At 41.9% G+C, this 21289-nt stretch overlaps 3 long non-coding RNA genes across 3 annotated transcripts; 2 read left to right on the top strand and 1 right to left on the bottom strand.

Moving 5' to 3' along the window:
• Positions 1 to 2522: 2522 nt before the first annotated feature.
• LOC144284876 (uncharacterized) lies at positions 2523 to 3455 on the top strand. The gene is made up of 2 exons (XR_013353293.1): positions 2523 to 2737; positions 3391 to 3455. It is a non-coding gene; the product is annotated as an uncharacterized LOC144284876 (long non-coding RNA).
• Positions 3135 to 7012, bottom strand: LOC144284875 (uncharacterized). The gene is made up of 2 exons (XR_013353292.1): positions 6343 to 7012; positions 3135 to 3632 (listed from the first exon to the last, which is right to left on the bottom strand). It is a non-coding gene; the product is annotated as an uncharacterized LOC144284875 (long non-coding RNA).
• LOC144284877 (uncharacterized) lies at positions 4612 to 19733 on the top strand. The gene is made up of 3 exons (XR_013353294.1): positions 4612 to 5153; positions 10874 to 10994; positions 19217 to 19733. It is a non-coding gene; the product is annotated as an uncharacterized LOC144284877 (long non-coding RNA).
• Positions 19734 to 21289: the final 1556 nt, after the last annotated feature.

Below are 21289 nucleotides of genomic sequence, written 5' to 3'. Positions count from 1 at the left end.
GTGTAACATGAAAACAAACATCTCTCTATAAAGTCTCTCAATCTAGGGATGCCTAGGTGGCTCGGTGGTTGAGTGTCTGCCTTTGGCTCAGGGCGTGATCCCAGGGAGCCTGCTTCTCCCTCTGCCTATGTCTGCCTGTCTCTCTGTGTCTTTCGTGTATAAATAAAATCTTTTTTAAAAAGTCTCTCCATCTGAATAGCAAGAACAAAGAATCAGAGATGATGGAAATATTCTTAAAAGTAATGTTTTTCATAGTATTAAAGTTTTCTATTAAAAATACTTATCACTTCGATGGACTAAAAAAGAAAAGTCATATAATCACATCAACCGATGCAGAAGAAAACTGCCAAAATACATTTGGCACTAGAAAATATATTTGACAAAACGCAACCCCAATCCATGATAAAAACTCTGAATAAACTAGTAACAAAGGATTTTTTTCAACTTGATGAATACCATCTACAAAAATCCTACAGCTAACATCACACGTAATAGTGAAAAACTTAAAGCTCTCCCAATAAGATCAGGTACAAGGCAAGGATGATTACTGATTTTAAAGTTTATATGGTGATGTAAAAGACCCAGAAGAGCCAACACAATATTGGAGAAAAACCAAGTTGGAGGATTGATACTACCTAATGTCAAGACTTTCTATAAAGCTACAGCAGTCAATACCAAAGGGTGGTAATGGGAAAAGAATAGACAAATAGATCTGTGGAATAGAATAGAAAGACCAGAAATAGGCCCCCATAAATATAGTCAACTGATCTTTAATGAAGGAGCAAAGGCAATACAGGGAGCAAAGACAGTTTCTTTGGCAAATTGTCCTGGAACCACCAAACAGCCACATGCAAAAAAATGACTCTAAGACACTGACATTACAGCCTTCATAAAAATTCCTTACACTTAAAATGGATCATAGAACTAAAGGTAAAATTCAAGACTATAAAACTCCTAGAAGATAAAAGAGGAGAAAACCTAGATGACCTTGGGAATGGTAATGCCTTTTTAGACACAACATCAAAGTCATAGCCCATAAAAGAAATCATTGATAAGCCAGACTTCATTAAAATAAAAAAAAAAACTTCTGCTCTGTGAAAGACCCTGTCAAGAGCATTGGAAAACAAGCCACAGACAGAGAGAAAATATTTGCAAAAGACATATCTGATAAAAGACTATTATCCAAAATATTATCCAAAGTAGACAAAGGACTCTTTTAAAAATCAAGTATAAGAAAACAAACAACCCAATTTAAAAGTGAGCCAGAGACCTAAAGAGTCACCTCACCAAAGGAGACATACAGATGGCAAATAAGCATATGGATGGAAAGATGCTTATAACATCAGGGAAATGCAAATGAGATGCCACTATACATCTATTTGACCAAAATCCAGAACAACAGACACCACCAGATGCTGGTGAGGATGTGGAGCTACAGAAACTCTCATTCTTCACTGCTGGGAATGCAAAATATGGTACAGCCACTCTGGAAGACAGCTTGGCAGTCAGTGTCTTGTAAAATTAAATACACTCTCACCATGTGCTCCAGTAACCGCTATTCTCCATATTGAACTAAAGGAGTTGAAAACACGCCCCCACAAAAACCTGCACATGGATGTTTATACCAGCTTCATTCATAACCTCCAAGACTTGGAAGCAACCAAGATGTCCTTCAGTGGGTGAATGGGCAAATAAACTGTGGTGCATCCAGCCTGTGGAATATTATTCAGCAATAAAAAAGAGAGAGAGAGAGAGAGAGAGAGAGAGAAAGGAGCTATCAAGCCATGAGAAGACATGGAGGGAACTTACATGCATATGACTGAGTGAAAGAAGCCAACTTGAATTCCAACCATATGACATTCTGGAAAGAACAAAATTATGGAGATAGTAAAAGGATCAGTGGTTGCCAGGGCTTGGGGGGTATGGAATGAGGGATGTTTACACAGAGCACAGATTTTGTGGACAGTGGAAATACTCCATGTGATATTATACTGATGGATATATGTCATTACACATTGTTCAAATCCATAGAATGCACCACACCAAGAATAAAGCCTAACACTTTGGGTCTTAGACTTTAGGTGATAACGATGTGTCAGGGTATGTCCATTCTTGGTAACAAATATATCTCTTTGGTGAATGATGTAAATAATGGGGGGCATGCGTGGGGACAGGGTGTATAAGAGAAATCTCTGTCCCCACCTCTCAGTTTTGTTATGAACCTAAAACTGTCCTAAAAAAAATAGCCTTTTTTTAAAAAAATATTTTATTTATTTATTCATGAGAGAGAGAGAGAGGCAGAGACACAGGCAGAGGGAGAAGCAGGCTCCATGCAGGGAGCCCAATGCATGACTCGATCCTGGGACCTCAGGGTCACAACCTGGGCCAAAGGCAGGCGCTAAACTGCTGAGTCACCTGGGGATCCCCCCAAAATAGCCTTTTTAAAAAACAACCTAGAGGGCTATATGCCAGGGATGTGTAAGGGCCCCTCCTGGGGTGGAACCACCGTCTGTGATGTCACAAGCCAGCAGAGGCAGCGGTCCTGCGTGGGCCTGGCCTGGTGCCGTGGGGCTGCAGTCACAGCTCCTTGTCCCATTTCGGGGTCGATAGTGCCTCCCTGTTAAACACTAGCTTGTCCAGCCCCCATCCTTGCTGCGAACACTGCTGCCCTTCAGAAGCAGCTGGAAATCCTCTCTGCCAGGGGTCTGTTGTCTGATCGTGCCTAACTAATGCAGAGGTGAACAAGGAACTAAAGGGCTCTCTGTATCTTGGGGAGCAGTGAAGCCCTGGGGCCAGGCAGGTGGGGTCCAAGCAGAAGTCCCAGAAATAGCGGCAGAGGGATTCTTTACAAAGTCTAGTGTTTTCCTTTCGATTTAACACTCTCTTAAAAAACAAAACAAAACAAAACAAAACAAACAAACAAACAAACAAACAAAAAACCATTGCTTAGCTTCCAGAGGTTTAGTTTTGGATGGAGAGATGTCCTTTCCTCTGTTATACAGTAATCAAACAGCAGCTTACTGCTCCGTGCCTTGGTTTACCCATCTGTGTAAACGACCTCTGCTTTGCAGGAAGCACGTCATCAATACTGGGGGGAGGGAGACTTTGGGAGGGAAACAACTGGAGTGAAGGGCTTTTCTTTTCTTTTTTTTTCTTTTTTTCTTTTTTTTTATTGGAGTTCAATTTGCCAACATTTAGCATAATACCCAGTGCTCATCCCGCCAAAGTGTCCCCTTCAGTGCCCATCACCCAGTCACCCCAACCCCCTGCCCACGTCCCCTCCACTACCCCTTGTTCATTTCCCAGAGTTAGGTGTCTCTCATGCTTTGTCACCCTCACTGATATTTTCACTCATTTTTTTCTTTCTTTTTTTTTTTAATTTTTTTGAAGGGCTTTTCTTCCCTCAGTTTACTCCACAGGCAGAATGTAAACAGCAGCCCGATTGGAAGCCTCGGCTGTCAGAAGAAAACCAGCAGGGCCTGGGCCCAGCCTGCACAGGAACAACTGACCAGTTCTCGTGGGGTCACGGGGAACTGCTCCTCGAGGCCAGGCCTCCCGGGCTATCCCAGACATCGGATGGAAATGATTTGGGCACATCCGGTATGGCCTGAATCTGATCCTTTGGGTAAGACCTGAAAAAGAAAAGAAGGAGAGGAGAGAAGTCAAACGTATTCCCCTAAAAACAATGCACACCGCGAGCTTGATCCTGAATGCTCACCCCTTGGAGCTGTACGCCTCATTCGGGGTTTGTAAGATACAACATGCTTTTTCCCCTAATCCTTTCCAAAAATGCGTTCCATAAATTGTTAGCATCCCTGCCAACGGCCCCAGTAAACTCACATACCAGCTTTAAAGTCAACCCCTTTTAAACCAATGCATCAGTCCTTTGAGTTAAGAGCGTATTATTTCCAGATTCCTGTAGCTGCCGAGCTCCTTTTTAAAGCTGCGAACGAGCATGTTTCTTTGTTGCTGTTAATTTGCAGAGAGAAGCAGATACAGGGGCAGCAATGTATGTACACAGTAGCTGTGCCATCCTCCAAAGCCCCAGCACACTCTGAGATGTCCCAACTGCCCCCCACCCCTGCCAGCCCCTGGAGGCATCAGCTCGCTCCTAAGGGCTCAAAACTCTTCTTGTTCAGAATAGTCAAGAAGTTACCATATATGTTATTGTATCACTCCTATTACTGTATGTTTTATAAGGGAGAGGTGGTGAAGGAGGCTTTTTAACCAACCCATGGGCTCCAGAGCCAAACTGCCTAGGTTTTGCAGCTGTGTGACCTTGAGCAACTTACTTAACTGCTCTGCTCCTCAGTTTCCTGACCTGTAACATCAGAATGATAATAGCATGTACTCCCTATGTTAATATGTAAAGCAACGAAGCCAGACTTGCCCAGAACGAGTTGCACACAAGTGCTAGTTACTATTGCATAATTTTTCTAGGTAGGACTTTCAGCCACTGGGGACTGCTCTAATGACTTTCAACCATCAACGTGGGAAGTGTCTAGAAGGATCGGGAAGGGCAAGCTAAAATACATGCAGAGAATGCAGGGAAACATGCCTACCAACTGTGGCCTTCCTGGGTCACAAAGGCCAATAAAGGGGGAACAGCCAGGGACTGTATGGTTCAGGGAGGTCCTCACAGACTATGGGGGCCCACCCCTCGTTTTAAAAGCCTCTCAATGAGAGGTTGAGGGCAGGACAGGGGGCAGCCCCGCTCTTAGGTCTCCCAGGCTCCCCTCCCAGACCAAGTTCTTCCCACTGCCTGGTGCTGCTCTCAGAGGGGAGAACCCTCATTCCTAGCACAGATCTGCACCGCACCCAGGGTCTGGGTTCATGCAACCACCCATCTCCCTGCTTTGAGTTTTCCCTGCCCTGAGCCCGTTACCATCTCTTTGTCAGAGCAAGTTTTCTCAAATACCATCTTCTCTCCCCCCCAATGCCAGGGCGTTAGGATCTGCCGGGATTCCTCTATGCGATGTGGCTTTGGACATGCCTTTCATTTTCATGGAGACGTAAGGAACTGGTTCCATCGCTTATTTTTTTGTGTCATTTCTAATTTCCTCCAGCTTCATAATTTTCAGGACAAGAGCACCGACCTCCGTTTTCTCTGTGTCTGCCGGGAGTGGGGTGCAGATGGATGATAACTTTGTCAGGTAAGACAAGGAGTATGTCATTCTAACCATGTAAGTCACCTATGACACATGGGACATTTATCATCAGGCTCCAGCAGGACGGCAGAGATGAAAAAGGACAAGAGATAGCCTGGGCAAGTAAGGAGGAGCCGAACTGGAAGGCAGATTACATACTCATTAATTGAAGATGCAATGGGTAGAGCTGCGTTGGGTTTTTTGTTTGTTTGCTTTTTGGGTTTTTTTTGGTAGAGCTGTTTTTATTTATTTATTTTTTGTTTGTTTTTGTATAGCTGTTTTAATAAGAGAATTGTTAATAAGAAATTCCTAGACCCTCCATATAGTCAGGCAGCCTGTGCTGCTAAGAGAGACGTGATCTACCTCTTGAGGGAATCTCAAGGCCTCTGACTCCCAGGCACAGCCCTGGGCAGAACAAGGCTCATGGGATCCCATGGGATCTCAGTCTAGAGCGGGATTGCCAGATTCTCCAAGCCGGTCTGTGACACTCCTCCAGCAGAAGCTACTCTTTCACAAGCTCCTGGAAACAGGAGCCACCATCTCAGGCAGTATGGTTCAAACTATTGGGGATTCTGTTGAGGTGGCTGACAGGCAGGGTTTGGGGGGGCAGGAAGTAGGGAGCCAGTGGGCAGGGTTCTAGGAGCCCTCCTCTACTTCCACTGCAGCCGCTCTCTGCTTTCAAAGAAAGCCTCCCGATTTGGAAAGAACTGGCCCTCGTTCCCAGGGCACGAACTGGGAAAACGAAGAGGCATCGGAGATGAAGTAACTGGTAACAGGTCATTTAGTTAGTTGGTGGCAAGGGCCTGGGGTAGAAGGCAAATCTTGGGCTTCCAGGCCAGGCCCTTTGCATCTCACTGTGCTGTGCCACCGACTGTCTCATGTACGCATATATCTCATTGCTACGGAAGGCTCAAATAATGCTTTTCAAAGAACATGAAGAAGAAAGTGTCCAAATCTCCCTAAAGCACACAAAAGATTATCTATTGTCAACAGCCCCACGAGACAAGGATATCTTCACTCCCAGCTTGAAAGGCCTCTCTCCTCCACCCCATCTGAAGATAAACAAGGCCAGACCTTCGTACAATCAGCTGGTCAGTAACTTAACAAAGTCTCTGTCTTTCTTCAACATAAACCCCTCCTCTTCTGTAGGGCCCCTTCTACCAAAACCGGGAAATCTGCTGCCAATAATTTTCACCTGTTGCTCCGTGTTCTACCTTTCCACTGCAAATGAGTGTCTTCGGTAGGCTCTGTTCCTTGGTGGTATTCACTTTTAGAATGTCATCTTTTATGATTTCATAAAGATTTCTTTGTCCCATGTTAGAGGAATTTCAGGCATCTGGGGTTGGAAAAAAAAGGGGAAGACCCCCTTTTCTTAGTGGTTGGGAAGATTTTGTGATCATATTAGGTATTCATTCAAGGTACACTGAAGGTGGCCTGAGGCCAAATTATATTCTGATTTCCCAAAGGAAGAAATCCCTCCCTGGCAGTCTGGTTCCATGAGTAGAACTTAAAGCATCCCTGGCTGATTTTTCAACCACAGGCTATCTCAAAAGCATGCATTTTGCCAGAAATCTGTCCGGTAGGGAGAGATACATAGGTAGTTTCAGTGTCCTCTCACCCTGCCCCCCATTTCACCAAAAATCTTAACTTTCCCCTGCCTCTGCCAACTCCCCTGTGGTCTCAAGTGTTCCAGGAAATGAGGAGTCATTCTTTATTTCTTGCTCCATAAGGGGAGGGCACCATGTGACTCCCTGTGGAAGGGGCAGCAGGGTGGGGAGGCTGAGGGGCTTGGCCAGAGCTGCAGAGACCCAAGCTCAGGACTCCTGGTGGGGGGGGGGGGTGGCGGGGAGAGGAGCTGGCTCTGCCCCTGGCCCCTCAGCATCGCCAGCCGCCAGCCGGGAGACTGACTCCACTTGGCCCAGTGCCCCTCACCCCTGGCCCTCCCCACACATCCGCCTTCTCCAGCTAGCTCTTCCCTCCCTCTGCCCCAGGGCTCCTGCTTGCATTCCTTCTATCTCCTGGCATTTTTTTTTTCATGTCGTTTTACTTTGTATTTAATAATAACTCCATGTTTTCTGTTTTATCTGAAATCAAGAATCATGCCTGTATCATGCGTTCACTTTGGGGATAAAACTTATGGCAAGACTTGCCGTTGGACTAATTGCTTTTCATTAGCTTCATGCTTCTTAATGATTACAAGTTGTTTGCCTGTACAAGAAACAGTTCCATTCTGTTCTCCAAATTTACTAGCCTTCAACTGCAACCAGAAACTGGAAGTCTTGGATTGCTTGTGCTTGGGGAATGAGGTTCCTGGCTTTTTTGCATCAGGGTCTGGCCATACTGAGGGTTGGGGAGAGGGCCGGTAATCCTAGCTCTTTAGACTTCAAAGCCCAGATTATGGTCCATGGTCCAAATAAAAAGAGAATTTAGCTTTTCTAAGCCATCGGCTGTTCTATGTCCCAGTTCTCAAATCCATAAAGTGGAGTGAGAAAGACAGGGGCGAGATATGTATGTTTAATAACAAGCTTACTTTAAAATCAGTTTTGAAAAGCCTATACTTCAGATAATGAATTGGGGTTTCAAAGGCATGATGGAAAGAGTATACCCACCAAAAGGGAGCAGCAGAATGAATCCCAGTGGAAAATTTGCGCCTCTCTGTGGTTGGAGTCATTTGGTCAAGAAGTGATGACATTACACATTTCTGAAAAGGGTGTGTGTTTTGGACTTCTGAGGTCCAGGTCTCAGCATGATATTCGGGCAAGGCCGGCATTTAACTGCTATGCAGAATAAAGAGAAGGAAGTGGTCGCGACCAGCATTCTTTCCCACCACAGCAGCGCCTCCCCAGTCTGACGTTGCCCATTAGTCTCTTCATCTCATGGACTTGGAATCAAGCTCTTTCAGCAAGTCTGTGCGCCCATCATGCCCTGCGAGATAAGCTGTCCTTCAACTGTCTCTGGGAAGGGGTGGCAGCTGGAGGCATAGGGGATCAGCAACAACCTGTCCTGGGCAGAGGGCCGGGTGTGTGCAGCAGCAAGCAGCTCTTGGAGCCAAGAAGTAGGAGTTTTTCACCGTGGAGTGTCTTCCTGCAGAGAAGCACGGCTGCCCTTGGCCACACCCCAGCTATCCATCTTTAGTCCATTCATTGTCAGAATGAGTCTGGAACTCACATGTAGGAAGAGAGGGGAGTGGATCCAGAAGAACCAAGCAGCCCAGACCAATCTGTGACTTTTTGCCCTGTGAACACAGTGGTTCACTTATTCAGTCATCCAACAAGCAATTGTTATTATTTTGTAAGATTTTATTTGTTTATTTGAGACAGAGCAAGCGAGCGAGAGAGAGCACAAGTGGAGGAGGGGATGTGGGGGTGGGGAGGGCAGAAGCAGACTCCTCACTGAGCAGGGAGCCTGGTGTGGGGCTCAATCCCAGGACCCTGGGATTATGACCTGAGCTGAAGGCAGAAGCTTAACGGACTGAGCCACCCAGGTGCCCCAACAAGCAATTATTGAGTACCAACTGAATTAGGATGGAAGCTAGGCTGGATGACAAAAAGGCATACTCACACTCACACTTAAGGGAGTTGATTTCTGTCTTCCCTGTTACATAAGATCATTTGGTGACTCAAATTCCTTCCTTATTGTTAAACTGTTTTCCCCTAGGGCAGTGCTATTCAAAGTACTGCCAGGCTTGGGCAGCATCAAGCATTGTCTGAAAGCTTGTTAGAAATTTCAAATCTTAGCCCCCATGTCAGAGCTATGGAACCTATACCTCTGGTGGTGAGGCCCAGGATTCTATATTTTACCAAGCTCTCCAGACCATGTGATTTTTTTCAGAAAAAAAAAAAAATTATTGTGGTAAAATACATATAAACTTAGTATTTTTAATCATTTTAAATCGCACAGTTCAGTAGAATTAAATACATTCACGTAGTGCTGTGTCGTCACCCACCAACTACCTCCAAAACTGAAACTCTGTACCCATTAAATGTTAACTCCCCATTTCCCCCAGCTCCTGGCAAACACTATTCTATTGTCTGTGTCTACGATTTTGACTATTCTAAATTCTCATATAAGTGGAATCATATAGTATTTGTCTTTTTGTGACTAGCTTATTTCACTTGGCATAAGATCTTCAAAGTTCATCCATATTGTAACATATGTCAGGATTTCCTTCCTTCTTAGGGCTGGATAATACTGCACTGTATGTGCATACCACATTTTGTTTATGCATCCATCTGTCAATTGACATTTGGGTTGTTTCCATGTTTTAGCTATTTTGAATAATCCTGCTAAGAACATGGGTGTACAAATATCTTTTCAGGACCCTACTTTCCATTATTTTGGCCATATGCTCAGAAGTAAGAATTGCAGAATCATATTGTGATCCTATTTTTAATTGTTTAAAAACCACCATACTGTCTTCTCTAGAACAGGGTTCCCAACCCATTCATGATGATGGGTACTTGGCAAAAGTCTTTCAGGTAGTCTTGGCTGATCCTAGGAAACATTCAAAGTCAGGCTTCCCCATCGCCAAGGGAGAAGAAAAATGTGGGTAAGGAAACTGTTTATTCTAGGAGCTGAATGGTAATTTAAACTTTCTTCTGTGGCCAAGCACTCTGCTAGACATGTAGATATATTATCCTATTCCATTCTCACAAAACTCTACAGGGTAGGAATCACAGCTGAGCTGAACCCAATGGCTTCTCTTCTGTGGTCCAGGGCTGTTTTTCACTAGTCACAGACGTGCCCATAAAGATTATCTCTGATACCTCCAGCCCAACATACTCAAAATTCATTAGGTTTCCCTACACCAGCCCCTTTCTTTCTTCTTTAGACTATAAGCTAGTACCTGTTTCATTGAATTCTGATCACTAGCAAATCCTATAATTGGTGCGTTTTGAACCACGTCTCTTTTCTAGTCAGAGAAACAAGGTTAAGGTTATTCTGGTCATTTCTGCTTAAAACTTACCTGAGCCTATTTGGGTCTTCCCACTTTCTCAGACCCCTCTAGCTAGCCAGCCTCCTGCCAGACTTGTTCACCTCCCTACCCTCCCATCCTTCTGCTGCAATCCTCAGAGCCCAGCTTCAGTGCTGTGTCCCTCATGAAAGTTTTTGTGAACCCTGCTAATGAACGACAGTATTTTATTATTCCTACTTCATAACGTTATGCACATTCCTCCTCGAACCATAGCTAATGACAAACTTGAGTTAAGCTCCTTAACAGAACCAAGAGCTTGCCTTCCTATTGGTACTGACCCAAGATTCCATCCTAAGATCTTTGCCTGTAACATGCTCAGTCCTTTTACCTACATTGGTTTCTGTAAGAATTTATCAGCAAGTGGGAGACCTTAGCAGATCCACAGAGATTAAGAAATATTGATTTCAAAAAAAAAAAAAAAAGAAATATGATTTCCTCAAAGTATGCTCTTCACAGGAGGTATTTGCCTGCTTATTCCTGTGATCACCTGAAAACTCCAGCCCAGTCTGCCTACTTGAGAGTTGTCTCTAACTGATGGAACAGATTTTGACAGAGGGATCCCCTCTTGAACTTTAAGAGTTTAGATGATAATCAGCGGACATAAGAATATGTTAACAGAACCATTGGCTAAGCCGAAGCCATGATGTACTATTGCTTTGCTTCAAACAAAACAATATGGTCGATGTGTATATTTTGAGTAGGGGGTCAAGGAAACCTCCATTCTAAATCCATCTTTTTAATTTACTGGCAGTCTTACATTTGGCAAATCAGTAAGCTTCTGTGGGGCTCAATTTCCTCTCCGTTGGAACATGTGGACAATGTACCTGCTTCTCCCACCTTAGAGAATTGTGAGCAGAGTAGAGTGAGATAAGGTATGTGAAAGAATTTAGTAAACTAATATCAGGTAACTTGCTGCTGATAGCCCAAACGTAATGACTTCTAATAACCGCCATTTATTTAGCTAGTGATTTTGTGGGTTGGCCAGACTGTGTGGTCTGTGCCAGCTTAGTTGGCCATCACTGAGCTTACTCATGCATCCATGGTGAACTGGCAAGTTGCCTAATAGATGGAAGGTCTGAGTTGGCCTCAAAATACACGTCTGGTGGTTGTCAAGCTGTAGGTTCAGGTAGCAGGAGTGGAGTGACTGTGCCTGTATATCCCATCATCCTGGGGGTGAGCTTGGGTTTCTTCACGTGGCGGCTTCAGGGTTCCAAAAGAAGACCAGCTCCAGAGTGCACAGGTTTCTCAAGTCTCTGCTAGGGTCACTTCTCTGCCATCCCATTGGCTGAGCCCAGAATCAGGTGGGAGGTCATTCTAAGTTTGATGGTAAAGGAGCGTGGAAGGATGGATACAGGAGAAAAGAAGGCTTTATGGCCATTTTTGCAATCCTCAGACCATTGCCTATCGAAATAACAGTAGCAGATGTGCTAACATTCAGTGTCCCACGTCATCGCTGGGAGCTACAGCATCTGTGCCCAGTGGCAGGGGCATCGGAGTCCTTGCTGGAGCCATCTCATTCTGTGCTTTGGGTGTCATTCTCAGCTGAGTGACCTTCCAAACAGAGAGAGGCAGAGACATAGGCAGAGAGAGAAGCAGGCTCCCCACAGGGAGCCCGATGTGGGACTCAATCCCAAGACCCCAGAATCACGACCTGAGCCACCCAGGCAGCCAGACACATAGTTTTCTAAGGTTGCAGCACTGTGGCTTTAAATACCCCACACTGAAGAAGACATGATCTCTGTTTTCCTTTTTGGCAAATAAAATGTTTGGTTCACCTATTCCTATGTATGTATTCATATAATCCAGAGAGGCTTTAATACACAAGCTCTGGACTCCCCAAATATCAACACAGATGGTTTAAGGAAAGAAGGAAAGCAAGCTCTATTTCTCTCACTGAGAAAAGCAAACATTTCAATTTTGCGTGAATAACCTAAGCTCTCTAGCTCCACTCAGTGTTCTGTTTATGTGGCACCATATTAGTGTGTAAGAGAATGTAAATGGAATTTACTCACTATAGCTTCCTTGGACAATCTTATTCTTTGGCCAATTTAAAATGGACATCTCAAATTAAAAATTGCTTTCAAGGAGAAAAAACGAGTGGGAAGTATCAGAAAGGGAGACAGAACATGAGAGACTCCTAACTCTGGGAAACGAACTAGAGGTTGGGGAAGGGGAGGTGGGCAGGGGGTGAGGGCAACTGGGTGGACTGGCACTGAGGGGGGCACTTGATGGGATGAGCACTGGGTGTTATTCTATATGTTGGCAAATTGAACACCAATAAAAAATAAATTTACAAAAAAAAATTGCTTTCAAACTAAGCAGTATGGAATAGTGGCTAAGAGCATGGGCTGTGGAGTTAGAGAGGCCTGGATTTGAATCCTGCTGCAACTATATTCTAGCTTTGTGACTTTGGGCAGGTTACTCAGCTTTTCTGAGGCTCCTCTGTAAGATGAAAATGCGTCCTCATAGCATTGCTATGAGGATTTAACATGATCTAAGACCAGGCTTTCTTTGCATTGGAGAGTCATCTTTGGGAGTAATTCATGATAAGTGTATGATAAAATTTAAAAGCAAGATTTCAAATACAGTATTTTTGCATGACTTTGAGAGTCATAAAGATAGTCATCATTTTCATTTCATTGTGATGCTTCTCATGACATCATTTCCAGAAGTAGTGCATTTAGAAGTGTAGAAGTCTTGGGACACCTGGATGGCTGTTGGTTGAGCGTCCCACTCCTGATTTCAGCTCAGGTCGTGATCTCAGAGTCACGGGATTGAGTCCTGCATTGGACTCCCTGCTTAGTGGGGAATCTGCTTGAGATTCTCTCCATCTCCCTCTACCCCTCCCCCACCTTCATGCTTCTCTATCTAAAATAAATCAATCTTTTAAAAAAATAGAAGCAAAGTCTTTCTCTTAATCTCTTTTTATATCGTGATAAAAACATATGACATTGAACTTACCAATGTAGCCATATTTAAGTGTACAGTTTAGTTAAGTATATTCACACTGTTGTGCAGTAGGATCCCTGGAACTTTTCAGCTTGCAAAACTGAAACTCTATGACTGTTAAATACTAGTTCCCTCCCCACCTAGCCTTTGGCAATCACCTTTCTAACTTCTGCGTGTATGATTTTGACTACTTTGGATACTTGATTTGAGTGGAATCATACAGTATTTGTCCTTTTATAACGGGCTTCTTTTTACTTAGCAGAATGTCCTCAAGGTTCATTCATATTGTAGCGTGTAACAGAATGTCCTTCTTTTTAAGTCTGCATAATATTCCATTGTATGTTTATATCACTTTTCTTCATGCATTCGTCAGTGAACATTTGGGTTGCTTCCATCTCTTGATTGTTGTGAATAATGTTGCAATTGACAGGTGTGTAAATATCTCATCAATATCCTGGTTTGAATTCTCTGGGATATATACCTAGAAGTGGGATTTCTGGATCATATGGTAATGCTGTTTTTAATTTGTTGAGGAACTTCTATACTTTTTTCCCCAATGGCTTCATCATTTTACATCCCCACCAACAGTGCCAAAGAGTTCTCTGCATCTTTGCCAATACTTGTTATTTTTTGTTCTTTTGATAGTGGCCATTCCAATGGATATGAGGTGATATCCCAATGTAGTTTTTATTTGCATTTCTCTTTTTTGTTTAAGAGAGGGGGAAAGAGGGACGACTGGGGGGCTCAGTGGTTGAGCATCTGCTTTTGGCTCAGGTCATGATCCTGGGGAGCCTGCTTCTCCCTCTGCCTCTCTCTCTGTATCTCTCATGAATAAAGAAATAAAATATTTTTTAAAAAGAGGGGAGAAGGAGAGTGTGGAGCAGCAGGGTGAAAGGGAGAGAGAGAATCTTAAGCAGGCTCCATACCTAGTAGGGAGCCAGATATGGAGCCAAAATCAAGAGTCAGATGCTTAACTGACTGAGCCACCCAGGCATCCCTGATTTGCACTTTTCTTATAATTAGTGATATAGAGCATCTTTTCATATGTGTGTTGGCCATTTGTGTATTCTCTTTGGAAACTGTCTATTCAAGTTCTTTGCCCATTTTTAAATTGAGTTTTCTGTTGTTGAGTTGTAGAAGTTCCTTACATATTCTGGATATAACCTCTTATATAAATGGTTTGCAAATATTTTCTCCCACTCTATAGGTTGCCTTTTCACTCTGTTGAGTGTTTCCTTTGATGCACAGAAGTTTTTACACTTGATATAGTTCCATTTACCTATTTTTGCTTTCATTCCCTGTGCCTTTAGTGTCATACCAAAGAAATCATTGCTAAATCCAATGTCCTAAACCTTTCTCCCTACATTTTCTCTTAGGAGTTTTATATTTTAGGTCTTATGGATAGGTTTTCAAACCACTTTGATTTAATTTTTAATTTTTATTTAAGGTCCAACTTAATTCTTTTGCATGTGGATATCCAGTTTTCCCAATATCATTTAAGAGACTGTCCTTTCCCCACTGTGTAGTTTTGACATCTTTATCAAAAATCATTTGACTGTATTATGCAAAGCTTTATTTCTGGGCTCTCTATTCTGTTTCATTGGTCTCTAGACCTGTTTTTATAGCAGTCCTACAAAGTCTTGTTCCTCTGTAGTATGTTTTGAAATCAGGCAGTGTGAGACTTCCAACTATGTTCTTTTTCAAGATTGCTTTGGCTATTGTGAGGCCCTTGAGATTTGTTTTTAGGATACTTTATTCTATTCCTGCAAAGAATGACATTGGGATTTTGATAGGGATTGCACTGAATCTGTAGATAACTTTGGATAATATGGATATTTTAACTACATTAAGTTCTTCTAATCCATGAACAGTGTCTTTCATGTCTACAATGTCTTTCCATACATTTATATCTTTAATTTCTTTGAGCAGTGTTTTATAGTATTCAGTGTACAAGATTTTCATCTCCTTGGTTAAGTTTATCCTTAAGTACTTTATTCTTTTCGATGTTATAGTAAATTAGTTTGTTGTCTTAATTTTCTTTCCAGAATGGTCATGGTTAGTGTATAGAAAGAGTTGATTTTTGTGTAATTTTGTATCCTGTAACTGTTAAAATAATTTCTTAGTTTCAAGTTTTTTGTGGAATCCTTATACTTTTCTCATATAAAATTTTGTCACCCATGAAACAGATATAATTCTACTTTTTTCTTTCCAGTTTGGGTGGTATTTATTTATTTATTTATTTATTTATTTATTTGCATCAGAGTAATGCTGGTTTCATAGAATGAGTTTGAAAATGTTCCCTCATTTTCAATTCTTTGGAAAAGTTTTAGAAGGATTGGTATTAATTATTCTTTAAATATTTGATAGAGGGATGCCTGGGGGGCTCAGTGGTTAACCGTCTGCCTTTGGCTCAGGGCATGATCCTGGGATCTGGGATTGAGTCCCACATCAGCCCCCTCCCAGAGACCCTGCTTCTCCCTCTGCCTGTGTCTCTGCCTCTCTCTCTCTCTGTGTCTCTCATTAATAAATAAATAAATAAGATCTTTATAAATAAATAAATATTTGGTAGAATTTTACAGTGAAGCCTCTGGTCCTGGACTTTTCTTTGTTGGGAGGCTTTTGAGTACTGCTTCAAATTTTTTATTAGTTATAAGTCTATTCCAATTTTTAAAATTTCTTACAAGTCATTGTTTGTAGGTTGTATGCTTCCAGGAATTTATCAATTTCTTCTAGGTTATCCAATTTATTGGCATATAATTGTTCATGGTAGTCTGTTTAATCCTTTTTATTTCTATGACATCAGTTGTAATGTCCCTTCTTTCATTTCTAATTTTATTATTTGAGTCTCATTTCTTTTTCTCTGAGTCTAGCTAAGGATTTGTCAATTTTGTTGATATTTTCAAAAAACCAATTCTTGGTTTTTTAAATTTTTTTAATTAAAAAAAATTTTTTAAAGGATTTTACCTATTTATTCATGAGAGACACAGAGAGAGAGAGGCAGAGACACAGGCAGAGGGAGAAGCAGGCTCCATGCAGGGAGCCCGACATGGGACTCGATCCCAGGTCTCCAGGATCAGGCCCTGGGCTGAGCTAAACCACTGAGCCACTGGGGCTGCCCTGTTAATTTTTCTATTGCTTCTATTTTCTATTCCATTTATCTGTCCTCTAATCTTTATTATTTCCTTCTTTCTGCTAGCTTTTGGGTTAGTTTGCTCTTCCTTTTTGTAGTCCTTGAGATGCAAAATTAGGTTGTTGATTTGAGATCTTTCTTCTTTTTTAATATAAGCACTTGTCACTATAAACTTTCTTCTTAGTACTGGTTTTATTGTATTCCATGTGTTTCAGCATGCTGTTTTAATTTTATCTCCAGATTTCTTCTAAATTCCCTTGTGATTTCTTCTTTGACTCATTGATTGTTTAAAGTGAATTATTTATTTTCATATTCTATGTGATTTTTCTGTTTTCTTTCTGCTGTTGATTCCTAGTTCCATGGTTTGTGGCTTAACATGTGGTCTGTCTTGGTGGATGTTCTATGTGCACTTGAATGTGTATTCTGCTGTTTTGGGGTGCAGTATTTTGTATATGTCTCTTAGGTCCAGTTGGTCCCATTGTTTGGTTCAAGTCCTCTGTTTCCTTACTGATCTTCTCTCTGGTTGTTCTATCATAATGGAAGGGGAGGTATTAGAGTCTCCTACTATTATTGTATTGCTGTCCATTTCTCCCTTCAGTTCTCTCAATGAGTCATACATTTGGGAGCCTTAATCTCTCTTTAAAGATGATAGGATTTACAATTCTCATAAGGATCATATTTCACAACAGTGGAATGTAAAATGTTGCCTTGGAGAGACTATGCTCAAATGGCTGGAGCTCTTTGTGGCCAGAAGGGCTTGGGACACTAGACCACTCTTCTGCTTAGAAGACCTTCCCTATACTTCCATCCCTCTCACCATGGCCCAATGTAGCTTCTGTCTGCTTCTCTAATCCCATTCTATGATGTTTAATTGCTCATTACTGTGCCAAGCCTACCCTGACCTTAGCTTTTCTCTACTTCTTTAATACCCCTTTCTGCCTTAGCACACACACATGCATATGCACATGAGCACACACTGACATACATGTTGTGTTATTCAGGGTTTAGTATACACGAAATCTTTCCAGAGATTTCCAGAACCATTCTTAATGCTTGCTGGCTTTCAATCATATAAAATGTCTTTACATATATTAAAATACTTTTTGTTTTGAAGGTATATTTGTCAAGTTATATAAAACATACAAAACATTTTATCTGTTTGTTAGCTTGATTGGTATTTAAAAATATTTAGACAAGTAGCATGCAGGCTGCCATTGTGCTCTTGTACTGAAACTCACATACATTTAAGATGGGCCTGTAGGGAAGTTATATAAACAGAATTATTTATTATAGCAGGATTGTGAAAACATCTAATTTTATTCCTTGTTGGGACATTTAAGTTCTATCCAAATGATGGAACAATATTTATCCATATATTTAGATTGTTTGAAGCCCATGAACCATGGAAAAATACTTAGGATTTTAAAAATATAATGTAAAGTAAGAATAAATCTATATGAAAAATGCATGTAGAAAGAAATAAATGAAATAGTTCTCAGGATGGTAGGATTAAGGAATCTTCTCTATTTATTTTCAAAATATTTATACTGCTACATTTAACTCTATAATTTGAGTAAAAAGCAATACAAATCACTAGCCTGTTTCCACACCATTATTATGCTCTGAGCTTTCTGTCCACCAGCAGCAGGGTCTCCACGTCTGCTTGTGTGGACTGACATAGTGGGAAGACAGCCACAGAGCACTGTTCAGATTAAGATCATATATCTGCTAGACAAGAAATACTTTAAAGAATCTATAAAAATGAATAGTCCAGGACTCAAGGAGGATATATTTTTGAAATGTGGGGGGAATAAGTTTGCATGATCCTGTCTGGCATGAGCTTCATGAGGCAGAGGACTTTAGATTCATTCAGTTCTCCTGCCAGCAAAGAGAAGGGACAAGGGGACAAGTGAGGTCTGGCATAGGTAAGTCAGGGACTCTAAGGCACCCTAAGAGTCCTGAGGGATGAGCAGATACTAGGCAGGCAATGAGCATATGATGGAGAGACAATGAGGCAAAGGCAGATCCTTACAAATGTGTTGGTGCCCCTGAAACTGTGCATCAAGTTCTGTGTGGCAGAGCTTCTGAAAAGTCACCCAAAAAATTTTTGAAGAGGATTGGAGAATAAAAGTAGAAGGAGGGAAATCAAGTTTTGAAATATCTAAAGAGAGAAAAGCTGAGATGTGATCCAGGACCTCAGCACGGAGGCTATAGAAATGAATTTGAAAGGAACCAGGAGAGAGAATCAACAGGACTCTGTAATTCATCAGAAGGAAAGTCAAGGGCAACAGGCAGGACGCTGGCTGAGCATCTGAGTGCATTGGTAGGACCACTGTTACCAGACACCAGCAGGACTCCAGAAACCAGTAAGGACTTGGTATTAGTTTATATTTTAGATTGAAAATCTAAGTTTATATTTATTTATGTCTGCTCTTTCCCAGGTTACAGTCCCATGGGGATCCATGATGTCTATATTTACATTTTATGTTTACATCAGCTGAGCTCAACAGTTACATAATCAAAGAAAGAAAGGCCTCTTTGGCCATGACCTCTTGTAAATTGTCAGAACTAGGTTTGCAGTCTAATCCGGAGGCATTTATGAATAAATACTGACCCCCAGTGTCTCGGTGAAGAAATAAAGATTATGTAAGGATTAAAAAACAAAGATTATGAAGTACCAAGACTCCTGGGAGAGTACCTGGAATCCAGGTACAAATCACATTCCCTACAATCCAGTTGGGAATCCTAGTGCGCTTTAGAAATTAAAATGCTCACTAGTTAACCCATGGCTAGTGACTGCCTGGAGAACTCCAAGGGATAGTCTACAGGACAAGTGTCAGAATGGATTAAGTAACCTTGATTCAAGTGGCCAATGGGCACATTAACTTTGTGATGGACTTTGTCCTCTCTGCTCCAGGGTCCAGCTTCAATTACTCCAAAGAGTCCGATCACTAACAGGGTAGGTTTTATGCGGTTCATTTCACTAATAAACTCCACCTCTCATTCCCAACCTAGGTCAACATTACATAAAATGAAGTTTCCTCTCAAGTGGATGCAAGGCAGTATTGTTGGTGGACATTCCCTTTTCAATAGCTGTGCATCTAGAGTGAATTCATGAAAAATTCTTGAGTGAACTCTGCAGCAAGCTAACTCCTTCAGCTGCAGTTGCTTTATTGAGAAAGTGAGAAAGTGACCACCTGACATCTTGGCCAACGGTTGCTACAATTACTGTCACTGGGCATCTATATTCTGCAGACTGGAAACTAGGCACTGGTTCTTTGGAGATATGTTTATGTCATATGGTGGGCTATGCTGAAATTTTTAAACACTTGGCTTTGCAGAGAAATCCATGAACAGGTTAAGCAATAAAACTGGCTTGATTGGTAGAGCTTCCTTCATGAAAACAATTTCCTTTCTTCCCTTTCATGAATCTTGTGTTGTTGGTTTTTTGTCTTCTGTTGTGTTTTTTTTTTTTGAAAGATTTTATTTATCTGAAGGACAGAGAGAGGCAGAGAGCACGAGTGGGGAGACAGGAGAGGGAAAAGCAACCTCCCCGTTGAGCAGGGAGCATGACTCAGGGCTTGATCCGAGGATCCCAGGATCCCAGGATCATGATCTGAGCTGAAGACAGACATTTAACCGACTGAGCCACCCAAGCACTCCATGAACCTTGCTTTTTAAGTGAGACTGGACTGAAGGCTTATGTGGCCAATCACAAGATGAATAAAAGGCAAATCTTTAGTGCCAACACAATCCATTTGCCTTTTGTTTGGGGCAATGAGAACCGGTCACTGCAGGCCTTTGACCCTCATCAGTCTTAGTAGAAGGACGCTTGGAATAGCAGTAGAAACCAAGGCTGCTTCAGAGTCACATGGACTCAGGCAGGGACTGGGACACTGAGATGAATGACACAAAGAACACCTGCAAGCTGGCTGCTGCACAGAGTTAACATTCAAGGAAACAGGCCCAGACGATACATACGGCTCAGGAGCCAAATGGTGACAGTAAGAAGGAATGCCACCCCAAGGCAGTAAAGGAGATTAAAATAGAAGGTTTTGCATCAAGAGAAAGAAATTCCAGTTACTATTTGTCCAGCTACAAAGTAATGGCAACCATAATCCTGCTCCTGATTTGCTCTATCACCAGAAAAGCTAATTGTCGGTGTAATGCCTAACTGCAGTGCCAAACATAATTGAAATGAAATGCGTGTACAACTTGTTTCTTGACAATACAGTCTTGAGAAGTTTCTTCTCTTACCTAACAAGGACTGAGATTTCAAGAAGAGCAAAACAGCACAGAAATCAAGCACCTTTATCCAGTCACTACATGTAGGCTGTTTGTTTTAATTGCTTCTTTGTCAATTTTTTTCCTCCTGTCACTTTATTGTTCCTGGTTTCATTTTGAAAAATTTCAAAACCTATAGAAAAGCTGGAAGAATACAAAATTATACATGCTTTCCTCGGTTTATCAATTATAACATTTACTACATTTGCTTCCTGTCTCTCTCTAAATATATAGGGACCTTGTGTTGGCCAGACCATTCAGAAGTGAATTACAGACATGACACATCACCTTATAATCTCCAGGCCCCAAATGTCCTTTTTAACTTTTAATTAAAATAGCCAATTAAAGTTCAAATATCGAGGCCCTCATCCCAAATGTGATGGTGTCTGGAGGTATTTGGGACATACTCAGATTTACATGAGGTCTTGAGGGTAGATCCACCCCCAACCCCTCCTCTCTCCACCACATGAGAGCAAGATGTCTGTCAAGAAAACATCTGAGGAGGACCCTCATGAGGCACCAAATCTGCTAGTTCCTTGATCTCGGACGTCCCAGTCTCTGGCACTGTGACCAATGTTTGTTGTTTAAGCCACCTTGTCTGTTACAGCAGCTTGAGCAGACTAAAACAAATGTTTCATTATCTGTGATCATCATCACTCTTGTCTTTAATCTCAAATTGTCCCAAGTTTGGCACTTGAAGGCAATTTTTGTGTCCCATTAGTCTCTGGGCATTTTCTTCTTTATATTTTCTGTCCCAAACCTGGAACTGACCATTTTCCCAAACATCCCTGGTTCAATGGAATA

The sequence above is a fragment of the Canis aureus genome, chromosome 15 (assembly GCF_053574225.1).
Source record: "Canis aureus isolate CA01 chromosome 15, VMU_Caureus_v.1.0, whole genome shotgun sequence".
Lineage (NCBI taxonomy): Eukaryota > Metazoa > Chordata > Mammalia > Carnivora > Canidae > Canis > Canis aureus.
The sequence above is the reverse complement of the archived record's forward strand: the minus strand, read 5'-3'. Positions and strand labels throughout refer to the sequence as shown.